Here is a 9,314-nt window from a genome sequence, read left to right on the forward strand (position 1 = left end):
TATTAAAATATAAACGACTTTGGAAAAACAAGAGTCTGGAGAAATGTTTTCCTTTTGAAAGGCACCTGAGACTAAGAAAGGACCATCCACCAAACAATGCATTTGTGCCTATCTCAGGTGGTGTTTCAGTCAGCTTTTTCGCTGCTGTGACTAAAGACCTGACCAGCACAATTGTAGAGGAGGAGTTTATTTAAGGGCTTACGGTTTCAGAGGCTCCATCATGCAGAAGAGTGTGGCAGAGGGAATCAGCTCACACGATGATCAGGCAGCAGAGAGACAGAGACTCCACTTTCCAGATACAAAATATATTCCCCATAGCCACGGCCCCAGTGAACCACCTCCTCCAGCCACACCCCACCTGCCTCCAGTTACCACTCAGTTAATCCCATTAGGGATTAATTCACTGATTAGGTTAAGGCTATAACCCAATCATTTCTCCTCCAAACTTTCCTGAATTGTCTCACACTTGAGCTCTTGGGGGACACCACACCTTACCCACAACAGATGGGGTTCCTACAAGCAAAGCCAGACAGCCGGAATCTTATTGGGGGAGTGATTTCAGAAGGGGAATGAGAAGAACCAGAAAGCTAGGCAGGATGAGGCGGGAGCATGGCTGTGGTCTCAGCTGGAGACCAGCTGGAACTCCTCTGGTTCAGCTGGAAGCTGTGAAGCCTGAATTCTGCCAGTTTGTCCCCTGTCAGAATGAGCTGCAGGCTGAACCCCAGAGTGACTATGGCTGTTCTGATAAGAGAATAGAAAGAACACTTAGCCACTGATACCTGGTAAGGAGTGAGAGCCAGAGGACCAGTGTTCCAGCCTAGTAAAGTGGATCTGGGCAGAGCAACAATTAGGCCCCCTAGAGCACTGGCCTGTCTGTGTTCAGACAATTTTCTTCTGAATTTACCTCCATCCAGGCCCAACCTTTCCATGTTTCTGAACCACTAATATTCTGGGAAAACTTACATAAAGAGGCATATGACTGCACAACCAATGTGATTCTACAACATGTACAATCAAAAAAATGAGAAATTATATACCCCATTATGTATGATATAACAAAGAGTATAAGTGCATTCCACTGTCATGTATAACTGATTAAAACAAATTAAAAATTTTTGAAAAGAGGGTTATTTAGAAGAACTACAGCTCTTGCTGCAGTAGTTGGTCCTGAACACTCATTTTGTATCTCCTTTCCCCCCCATTCTAGACCTTCCTTGGAGGTAGCATTTCTTCTGGGCTAATTTACTTGTCTTGTGGCATATGAGCCCCTGGTTGCTAACTTGCTTAATAATAAAATTGGCAATGGAACTACAAAGAACAGTCCAGTGAATCACGAGCTTGCATTAGAGAGAAGCAGCTCTACATCTTCGTGATGAGCAGGCTACTTATCCCTGCCAGTATGGAGTCTGATTTTTGTCTGATGGTCTTCTGTTGTGAGGATCCCAAAGTGGTCAGAAGTCAGTCACAGCTTGAGGTTTATTAGCATTTTCCCTGTGTCTCCTAGTAGAGGCATCCACCTTTTGAGAACTGCATACGCTGAACCTAAAAACAGGAGCAAGGAGAAAAAAAAGATGTTCTCCAGGTGAGCATCTGCAGGTATGGTAAGTGAGCCTATTACTAGTATATGAGAACTTCAATGGTGGCAGCAGTTTAGAAACCTTAATGATAGGGAACCCATGACTTCTGTGCCCTTTCATGGCCTTTATTTCTACTACAAGTGCTGCTCTGTTTTCAACCCCATTGCACAAGTGCTGAGTTGGCAAGAAAAGATGGTGGCTGCCATCAACTAGCAAAGTTATTCTGTTAACTTTGTCATTTAGTTCTCCCATGGGAGATGCTCATGAGCACTCCTTGATCGACCTCTTAGTTCCCAGACTTTGCATTATACTGAGAACACAGCATTACTTAATGTCTGTTGGTTTATGGTATATACCACATCCTGAGGGATGAGGGTCATACTGCATCCTTACATAGTGTTTTATTCAAGTTGGGGCTCCACCTCAATCTCAAGAGGATTTTCAACTACCCTATTGAGCCAGCAGCCTGTGAATGGTCTAGTATGGTGGGATCAACAAATAGATTTCATGGCTATATATTACCGTTGCACATCTTTTGCCACAAAGTTTCCCTTTGTGGTAATCCTATGTAGAATTAGAAATTTTAGATCAAATACTCTGAGCTCCTCGATGTTGTTGGTTGAGGGCAGTGTGTGCTGAGACTAACTGTTGATTGACAATCTGACCAAAGTACTGCCCCTTGTAGTGTAGAAGATGTTTAATGTAATTAACTTGCCAGTAAATGACTGGCTTCTTGAAAAGGTAGTGCTGTAGTGTCATTGTTGCTGTCTGTTGCTATTATATTGGACAATCAATGGTAGCAGCAGTCAATCAACCTTTGTGAGAGGAAACCCATGATCTTTGGGTCCCTATATGGCCTTCATCTCTAGTACGCTTGCTTCTCTGCCCTGAAGTCCATTGTACAAGCACCAAGTTGACAAGAACAGATGCTGGCTGCCACCTACTGGCCAAGTCATCCTTCCGATTGTGTTGTTTGGTTCCTCTTCATGGTGGGTGCTGTCTTGTGAGCACTAACTTCTGATGCTCAGATCGTTATCTGTTGAATTCAACTCCATCCAAATGCTTCATTTAGAGACTTTCTTGTCCCTAATCTTCCTCCTTTCTGGTTCTAACCAAGCAAATAAGCTACTTATAATGTTTATTAATCAATTTCTACTATAACCATAGATTGTTCCTTTGTCTTCTCAAAGTGGATGACCAGAAGAACTGCTCAAAGTCCCTCCCAGTATGTGTGTGTGTGGGGGTGGATTTCCACTCATCATTCTTTCAGGACCATCTCTGGGTGGACCATGCATAGTAACGGTTAATTTTCAGCTTGTATCCATATATCAAGACAACACTCCAGTGAACCCAGCTCAGGCTTTTCCTTCCATCACAGGTGTAAATAAAATCTGCTCCGATATTTATCTGAAAAACATTCATTTCCAGAAAATAAGTATATTTTACATAGTAGAATTTGTGTTAATACACAACATCTGGTAAATACACAACATCTGGTATAGCCATTGGAGTTATGCTTAGGTAGTCTTGTGTCTACCCTGGTGAAATGATGGGAAACATCAAACAATTCTAAAGTCCTTATAGCTACTATATCTGTATGCTATACCTGTATACTTTTCTCTGTACCTCTCAAAAGTGTGTCCTATTCCACCTGTGGTCCACTCTAATTCATGATAGGTGAAAGTCTTAGTGATTAGATTGACACCCAGCATGCCAATGAGCAGCAATAATTCACCCACCATTATGGCTACTGTGTTAATTGGTATGAAACTAGTATCACCAACCCACCCTTGGAGTAAGCTCTTAGGACCAATTAATGATATATATTTTAGGTTGGGTTTTCTAGACTGGGTTCCCAAGAAGCACAGTCTGAGGTGGATTGGTGAGAAAGTGATTTACTGATGAAGTATTCTCAGGAGAAGCTGGAATGAGAAAAGATAGAAAGGGTAGGAGACAAAAATATGTCATGAATCTAATCACTCCTAAATCTACCTTCATTTTGATCTCCCAGGTAGCTCTAGAGCATGACTTTGGCCATAGAATTTTTTTCACTTTGAGTGGAGGCACATGACTTCTGTATACCAGTGTTAAGTCAGTGTGTGACATTCCTGAGCAATAGGGAAACGTTCCTAGGCAAATGGCTCCCATTTATCTAGAAGCAAGTCTAAAGAGAAAGGGGTCCACTATGAGCTATTAGAAACCAACACCTATAGGAGCTTTGGGATAAATTCATCAGCCCAGTAATGGGATTTAGGACACCAAGAGACTACTTAGGATCCAACTCTCTTGCAGATGAGGACATTTAGGTCCATGAATGGTGTGTGATTAGCCTGAGTATGAACTAGCAGCAGAATTAGGAAGCAAATTAAGACTTATTAAGCCACCAAGCAGTGATAACTAGGATTCTGCTACTGTTTTTTTTTAATCAGTGTAGGACTAGTGAAAAAGATTTCAGTATAGTCAAAACTTACTAATTGCTGGGCACTGTGGCACATGCCTATAATTCCAGTGGTTCTGAAGACTGAGATAGGAGGATTGCGAGTTCAACGTCACCCTCAATAATTTTTCAAGGGCCTAAGTAGCTTAGTGAGGCTCTGTCTCAAAAAAAAAATACAAAAAGGGTTAGAATGTGGCTCAGTGGTTAAGCACCCCTGGGTTCAATCCCTGGTACCAAAACTAAAAAAGAAAGACAAAAAAACTTACTAATTCACTTAACCAATATATTGATCATTTACCATTTGTCAGTCAGTGCTGGGGGTATAATCAAGAAAAAGACTTAAGTCTTTGATGTCATGTAACTTAACTTTTTACTAAATGCCAAACCATCAATCCCACTGATTTGTCTTCTTTGTGTTATAAACTTTACTTTTAACATTACCTAAAAGTGTTGTTCCATATAAAATAAATTACAATTGTGCCTTTTAAACAAAAAAAATCAAGCATCTATACATACGTACACACAGATATGACTCAAATAATTTTTACATGCTATCGCATGTGAAAATTTTGTTTGTATTTACTTTTTATGTATATTCTCATTCCCAAATTAGGGCAGAGTTAAAAAAAACAGAACTTTACTTTGAAATGTTGATTTTAATTCAACCTGCAGTTTTACAATATTTAATACATTAAGTTGGCGTATGAGTCTTTCTATCTCAATTAAATATCTTTCACCTTTCCCCTTTTACTATTATAGCTTAGAGGTGGCTTTATTACTTCTTGCTTCCTGAAACTGTCAAGAACACATGTCTTGTATTAAGAATACATGTGACTGAAGGAAAAAATTCACCTGCTAAAGTCTCACTTACATATTTCTCAGGCTTCTCTTACATATATGGATGGCTCTCCATGATCACTTATTAATTTCGTCAATTTGCAACTAACATGTCTAGAACTCTAACTCAGCTATAAACTGAGAATAGTAATATGAAAAGCAGAGTCACTGTCTTCATGGAGTTTCAAGTTGAATGGTAGGAACGCACAATAGTTGGACAGTCATAGAACTAATGTTGTGTGTTTAAGACGTTGAACACCATTTCTCCTTTTCTGTAGAGGCTGAAGTGTACATCTTTTCCATATTCTAGCATTCCTGATTCTAGTGTATGGCATCTGGATGTGATGATGTCTTAGGAGCATTTTAACCAATGTACTTCATTTGATATGAGCAATGAATGAAAATCTGCTGCATAGATCTCTTTCACCAGGAGTAAAATCATTGGTTCAGTTGGTACCGTTTTTTCCTTTCTCAGTGGTATGTGAAATAATAGTTAATTTGAATCAGTGGTATCTTATATAAAGTGGTATCTTATATATAGTAGAAGTCCTGCTATATGCTTGTAAAACCAAGACCCCTCACAGCCTCTGCTTTCAGAAAACTCAAAACTCCAACTAAATTTAAAGACTATGTCACAGGAATCATTGAGTAATCTTAGTTAGCCTGGGATCCCCAGATAGGAAATAATAACTCTGTTTAACATGCTAAACACTGCTGTATGCGAGGGTTATCTATACTTACATTTTTGGTCCATCTTCACTTGTAAAATTATACACCCTTTCCCCTATTTTTGCTAAAAGTTTGTCTCTATAGCCAAAAATGTTTTGAGATGGCAAACACCACAGGCCAATTGACTTCATAATAGTAGTAGTTTCATCTAATTCAGTGACACTGTCTGAGATTTTAAAAGCCAAATAGGGGATGAGGGAAAGAAAGGTCACTGAAAATATTTCTATAATAACATGAACAAATTTGGTCAGAGGCACATTTAGTCGAATATTTGGTAATGCTTCATTCAGAGAAGAGAGATGAAGCTCAATTTAGGCTGGAAGTGAGACTGACCAAGAGAGGAGAAGTAGTTAGCTTAGGTGGAAAAGTTTACTTGTTAAATATGTATATGGGGAAGGAAGGCTCTCTCTCTCTCTCTCTCTCTCTCTCTCTCTCTCTCTCTCTCTCTCTGTGTGTGTGTGTGCGCATGTGTGTGGAAGGTAGAAAGGGAATATGTCTTAATGATCTATTCTCAAGTGTTATTTATTTATTTATTCATTGGTACCAGGGATTAAACCCAGTACTTAACCACTGAGCTACATCTCGAGCCCTTTTTATGTTTTGTTTTGAGACAGTCTCATTAAGTTGCTTAGGGCTTTGACAAGTTGTTAAAGCTGGCTTTGAACTTGTGATCCTGCTGCCTCAGTCTCCTAAGTCACTGGAATTACAGATGTGCATCACTATGTCCAGCTTCCAGGTGCATTTTTTGTCTTTTTGGGGTATTGGGGATTGAACGTGGGCATTCAACCACTGAGCCACATCCCCAGCCCTTTTTTTATATTTTATTTAGAGACAGGGTCTCACTGAGTTGCTTAGTGCCTCACTTTTGCTGAGGCTCGCTTTGAACCCACAATCCTCCTGCCTCAGCCTCCCAAGCTGCTGGGATTTCAGGAGTACACCATAAGGCCCAGCTTCCAGGTGCTTTTAAATTAGATTTGGAAGATAGATTCTCAATAAGGTTTTTATTTAATTCATGAAAGATTAGAAAGTCTAGATTGTCCTTCTAAAACCTAGGTTATCCCTTACTGTTCATCAGCCTAGACAAAATAGAGCAAAGTTTGCAAGCATAGTAAGTTTATGAACACAGAAATACTAGATAACTTGATTTTACTGAAGATTTTATCCTGGGGCTTCCTTATAAACTTGCCTTTTCTCTTTGGGATTCTCACTTTGGAAAAGAGCAATAGGTAAAGCTGGTTACTCGTAAGATATTTTGGACATCTCAACAAATAAACCCAGGTTTCAGGCAAGAAGACTGAACAGAGATGCCAGTTACTTGCTATCTCCTCCACAGAGAAGAACCAGAACAAATAAATACCTGCATCTTGAATGAAATTAACCAAACTGTCATGTGCAAGTATGAACATATTACAGTTAATTCCACTTGTATATAAACTGAAATGCACTAATTAAAAATTAAAAACAATCTAAAATAACAAAAAATAGCTATATTTTGAGGCAAATGGCACTAGAACCCAACAAGGGATAAGTGGGACCCCTGAAAGATATGAAGACCTGAGATAGTGGTATATAGTGTGGAACAAAGCACACAGATAACTGCAATCACAGTTCCTTAGCTGAGCAGACAAGGAGAACAAGAGTCCAGTTGTGCCCTGTCACCATGAGTGCCAGCAACACTACCTAGTAGGCCATGTAGGTTTGGAGCACAGAAAGGGGAGCTACCTGGAAGCATAGCACCCTATAGTTATGCTTTAGAGAAGGTGCTTGCATTGTCTCTTCCCCAATTCCCAAAGTCCACGATGTTGCAGTACACTGTGAACATTAAACTGTCAGCCTGCCGTTGATCCTGAGCCACTGCTGAGCCTTTACATACGAGTTCCATGCTTTATATCTTCCACTGCTGCTGCCCTAGCCAGCCAGAGTCACAGGGGCCCCAGGGTATGTGTTTCCTGCCCTGTTCCTCCTCTATGCTGCTACTGGTCCACCAGTTCCACTCTCCATGGCTGTGTGCACCATGACCACATGTGCCAGTAGAGTGTTCCCTCCTCTGAATGTTCCCTAGAGACATGCACTGCACCAGGAACCATCAATTACAGCCACAGAAACTACAGGGAGTACTCCAGTAATCTCAGAGGCTCAGGAGGCTGAGGTAGGAGGATTGCAGGTTTGAAATAAGCCTCAGCAACTTAGTGAGGCTGAAAGCAACTTAGTGAGAACTTGTCCCAAAATAAAAACATAAAAAGAACTGGAGATGTTACTCAGTGGTTAAGTGTCCTTGGGTTCAATCACTGGTATAAAAACAAAACAAAACAAGCAAACAAACAAAAGAATTAGATATAAGTTCTGAAACTATAAAATCCCTGAAGGAACACATAGAGGAAAAGGTTCATGATATTGGTATGGACAATTGAGTTTTGGAAATAACACCAAAAATACAAAATATTAAAGAAAATATGTATAAATAGAAATACATCAAACTACAAAGTTTCCACACATCAAAGGAAACAAGAGTGTAAAGGCAACCTATGGAAGGGGAGAAATTATTTACAATTTATGCATCATACTAGGGTCAATGTTCAAAGATTATAAGGATCTCCTATAACTTAACAGGAAAATACCAAATAATTAAAAAATGGTCAAATATAAATTAAAACTACAATGAGATAATACTCACCTTAGTCAGATTGGCTACAGTCAAAGGCAATAAAAAATGCTGGCAAAGGTGTGGAGAAGAGAATGGTTGTAGACTGTTGGTAGGAATATAAATTACGACAGTTTCTATGGAGCACAATATGGAAGTTTCTAAAAAAAACGAAAGTAGAACTACCATACGGTTCAGCAATCCCACTTCTGGTGTGTATATCCTAAGGAAATGAAATCAGCATACCAAGAGATACCCAAATGCCCATATCTATTGTAGCACTATTCACAATAGCTAAGATATGAAACCAGCCTAGGTGCCCATCAACAAATAAATGAATGGATAAAGAAAATACGGTATGTATACAAAGTACTAGCATTCAGCCATAAAGAAAAGTGAAATCCTGTCATTTGCAGAAAAAAAAATGGAACTGTAGGACATTATCATAAGTGAAATAAATGAGACACATAAAGACAAGTACCACATATTCTATCTTATATGTTGAAACTAAATAATGTTGACATGAAAGTAGAATAATGATTGCTAGGGATCAGAAAGGGTGCCTGGTTAGATATGATCAGTGCATGTGAATGCATGGAACTGGCTCATTGAACCCCATTAAATATACAATAGACATGTTAAAATAGGATATACTTTGGAAAAATGGGCAAAAGAACAGAATGGATATTTCTGCAAAGAAGAAATACAAATGGCCAACAGGTGTATAAAAGGATTCTCAATATCACTTACCATTAGAGAAATACAAATCAAATCCACAATAAGGTGTTGCTTTATACCTGTTAAAATGACTATTATCAAAAATCAAAACAAAAAAATCACAAGGTTACCATTTGTGTGGATGTGGAGAATTTTTGTTGGGAATGTCAATTTGTGTAGCTGTTGTAAAAAACAAAAGGCAATCTGGATGTCTTTCAAAGAACTAAAAGTGGAACTGTCTTATATATTCACTTATGAGTATGTATCCAAAAATAACTGAAATAAAAATAATAGCCAAAGATTTGGAAACAAACTAAATGTCCATTGATGGATGAATATATTTTAAGAAGTGGAATCAGCCAGGTACAGTGGCACA

Source organism: Marmota monax, unplaced genomic scaffold (genome assembly GCF_021218885.2).
Source record: "Marmota monax isolate L192 unplaced genomic scaffold, Marmota_monax_Labrador192_F-V1.1 WCK01_AAM20220418_F8-fsc00120, whole genome shotgun sequence".
Taxonomy (NCBI): domain Eukaryota; kingdom Metazoa; phylum Chordata; class Mammalia; order Rodentia; family Sciuridae; genus Marmota; species Marmota monax.